The 3,945-nt window shown below is 42.6% G+C and overlaps 1 protein-coding gene across 1 annotated transcript in view; it reads right to left on the bottom strand.

Moving 5' to 3' along the window:
- The window catches only part of RTBDN (retbindin), a 39,957-nt gene extending 38,964 nt beyond the window's left edge, over positions 1-993 (bottom strand). Inside the window, exon 1 of the mRNA XM_042452800.1 lies at positions 971-993. The gene's annotated coding sequence lies outside the window, so the exon portion shown is untranslated. The remainder of the gene's footprint in view (positions 1-970) is intronic.
- Between the last annotated feature and the right edge of the window lie 2,952 nt (positions 994-3,945).

The following is a 3,945-nucleotide window of genomic DNA, read 5'->3' as shown; positions in this document are numbered from 1 at the left end:
CCCCCCCCTTGCCCGTCTCCTCCTGATAGGCCAAAGGCCACACGCCCTCATGCGAGAGGCCAAAGGCTCCGGCGGCAATCGGCGGCAGGATCGGGCTGGGGCCGGTCCCAAGGCCTTGCTGGGCCGCATCTGGCCCGTGGGCCGCAGGTTGCCTACCCCTGTTCTAGATGAACTGAAACCATTGTATCACTTGCTAGAACCTTATTTGAATGCAAGCAGAGCAAAACCTTCCTTACTGTTTCCATTTCATACCTGATGAAAAGATTAGGAATTTCCAAAGCTAGATGTACACATTTTTGTGCCCTTTCAAAGCAGTCTAATAAATGTTTGAATACTTACTCTAAAGGCACCAGATCTTGTCTGACCATGAAAGCTAAGCAAGGTCAGCCCAACTGGATGGGGGGCCACCAACCAGGTGCTCTCAGCTATATTTTGGAAGAAGGAACTGGCAAAACCACCTCTGAGTATTCCTTGCCTAAGAAAATTCTATTAAATTAATGGGTAATTTGTAGGTAATTTGAAAGCACATATATACACAATAAAGGAATCTTCCTCACCTAACCAAAACTTCTACCTTTGCTTTTTGTAAGAGTTGTGAGATGCTATAGCTACTCCCAGTAATGATTTCCTTCATGTTAAAGTAGTTTAAAAGAGGCCATGACTCTGAAAACCAGGGTCTGAATCTCCACTCAGCCAAGGAAACCCACTGGGTGACCTTGGGCAAGTCACACTCTCTCGGCTTCAGAGGAAGGCAAAGGCAAATACTTTCTGATCAAATATTGCCAGGAAAACCCCATGACAAGATCACCTCAGGGTTGCCACAAATCCGAAATGACTTGAAGACATGCAATAACAACAATATTCTTTAAAAATTACTAGGCCAATTCCTCCTCATTCTGAAGTCTATTTCAGGATTTTATATTCTTCGATTAATGTTTTATTTAGCCTTCAAGGATACAAAAATACTTACTGAAATTGTTAAATACTTTCACAGTGGATTTTCACTCCAGCCAACTAAAAAATAGTCTGGGATGTTGCGACTTGATGAACTACTACTCCCATCCTACCTCACTGTTGTAAGGTAAGGCAGGACTGGTGGGAACTGAAGTCCAACAATATCTGGAGCACTACATATTCACCCAGCCCTAATATTATCTACTCCAGTGCTTAAGCTATCTGATGTAGACATCTTGCAGTTTCCGCTCCAGTATGTTAGGGAGTAGCACCATACATGAGCCCATTGGGTACAACTGTGTTGTATTTTTAAATTAACTGGAAACTTATGAGGGACTGGCATCCAATGGCTGAGTTAGGGCACTTATCCAAGGTCAAGCACTTTTGACTAGCTCCTGTCTGCTCTATTCTGTTCAATAGAATAATTTACTTCTATTTAAAGGAACCTCTACAGACTTTTCTTACCATCTTTACAAATGCTCACCCTGAAATCAAACCTATATTTATTCAAGTTAATTTTCTTCTTAGTAAGATGACTTTAGATTACTTATTTGAAAATATGTTTCTTTTTCAGTACATCTAGGGGGTTTAAAATTGTGTTTAACATCAGAATAGCATTTATATCCTGTTATAGCCCCAAGTGCTCAATTTTCCTAAGCATCCAAGGAAATAGGAAGCTTATTTTAAATATAGTTTTCTGAATGCCCTGTCAGATTTATTTCCTGCATTTCAGATTTTAAAAGCCTATCCATATACGGTGACATGCTTCTAAGCAGCTTTACGTCTTTCTAAAGAAGCATAGGAATGGATGCAACTCTATACTGTATGTCTAAGCATTTGAGCCCTCTAGTGGAGTCTACAGGGGTATCTGTTTTTAAAGTTTCAGTAGTGATGATAAAGACATTGATACTACTACTACTACTACTACTACTATAATGCAGTATTAATGCAGCTGGACATATTTTATATTTAACCTTGTGACCTTTCTATGAAGCATAAACTCATAATGAACACACACAGAGAGACATACGTTCACACCTCCAACTGAGGTTTGTCTCTGACAGAAGGCTGATAGGGGAAAAGGTGGCCTAGAGAAAGGGACAAGATTGAAGAGAAACGGGGAAAAGCTGTAATGGAGCTAGGACAGTCAGCCAGGGTGAAGAACTGCATAGGGTTTTGGGGAGTTGAGAATGATTAAATAATTCAGGGGTTAATCTGTTATCTAAATGTGTCTTAGAGCCTTATCACATTATGAAAATAAGATGACAGTGGAAGACACTCCCTTGGAGTGTGGTGTGGTCTCTTTCCTGGGAGGTCTTTAAACAGAGGCTGGATGGCCATTTGTCCGGGATGCTTTGATTGAGAGTTCCTGCATGGCAGGAGTTGGACTGGATGGCCCTTGTGGCCTCTTCCAACTCTATGATTCTATGATTCTATGAGAGGTAGTGGGATAGAAGTGTGACATTACAGTACATTTGTTTTCCCTTTCGGAAGGAGACAGTCATAAAAGTGTGGGTTTTGCTGAATGAATTTTTTCCAGTTGGACAAAAGGCATGCTTCTATGCCTGTTGGAAACAGAACGGAAGTGCTTCCAGAGGATGGCTATGGCAAACCCCCTCTGAAGAAACTTGCTAAGAAAACCTCATGATTGATTTTCTTAGTTTATCACATGGGGGGAAATTTGGAGTTTAAACAGTGATTAACCCATGAAAACCACGCAGCTGACATTAAAACATGATTAAAATGAGATGAACATAAGAGCCATTATCCCAGGAATAACTGGGCAATAAACAGTGTTTTTTTTTGGGCTATGTGGCCATGTTCTAGAAGAGTTTCTTCCTGACGTTTCGCCAGCATCTGTGGCTGGCATCTTTATTCTTGAAACGTCAGGAAGAAACTCTTCTAGAACATGGCCACATAGCCCAAAAAAACCACAAAAAAACTATGGATACCAGCCATGAAAGCCTTCAACTTCACAAACAGCAAAATGTGAATGATTTGCTGCTGTTTCTTGCCTGTTCATTCATGGGATGCTGGCACTTGAATCACATTTCATCTCGATGTTGTGTGAAAACCAGTAGCGCAATTGCGGGATTATCATGGGTTAATCACTGTTTATACTTCCAATTGTCCCCTGTGTGATAAACTCCTTAGGGTTATCAGACGTTGGAAACAACTTGAAGGCACACAACAAAAACAACAACAACAACTGAGGGAAGAGGGGGAAATGAGGACACAGCCCCCTCACAAAGAAGAATGATTTCCCCTCCCATTATATTTTTTTATCTCATTCCCAATTTTTTAGCATTGCAATAACTTAAAATTTCAGTCAAACTTTTACAAATAAGCTTAAGCCGTCAAAGGTATGAAGAGAAATGAAAGAGCTCCAGCCAGGTGTGCAGCATTTTGAGTCTCTCTCTCTCTCTCTCTCTCCAATGCTAGAAATCTGGGGGCTGAAAGAAAAATTAATTTTGGGGGCAGGATTATTTATTTATTAAGCTTAATGAATTGTTGTTGTTTTTGTGTGCCTCCAAGTCACTTTTGCCTTATGGCGACCCTAAGGAGGAGCTATCATAGGGTTTCCTTGGCAAGTTTCTTCAGAGGCGGTCTGCCATGGCCATCCTCTGAGGAGGCTGAGAGAGTGTGACTTGCTCAAGGCCACCCAGTGGCCCAGTCAGGATTCGAACCCCGGTCTCCAGAGCCCTAGTCCAACACTCAAACTACTAAACCATCCTAGTTCTGAGGCCACAGGCTGCCTTTATATAAAGACAGTCGCATTCCCTTGCCTCAAGACGTTGAACTACATCCCCCAAAAGCCAGCGCGCGATTCAGCGCTCCGCGGAGGAGGAGGAAGTCGCGCGGTGGCTTTTGGGAGATGTAGTCCTACGTCTTGGGGGGGAGCGGTTGTCTTCCCACACAGGGAAAAAGCACCGCCTCCTACGCCCGCTCCCTCCGCCAAGGCCATTGGCTCTTTCTGAAGACCGGCGCGTG

This window comes from Sceloporus undulatus, chromosome 2 (assembly GCF_019175285.1).
Source record: "Sceloporus undulatus isolate JIND9_A2432 ecotype Alabama chromosome 2, SceUnd_v1.1, whole genome shotgun sequence".
NCBI classification, from domain to species: domain Eukaryota; kingdom Metazoa; phylum Chordata; class Lepidosauria; order Squamata; family Phrynosomatidae; genus Sceloporus; species Sceloporus undulatus.
This window is presented reverse-complemented; position numbering and strand designations above follow the sequence as displayed.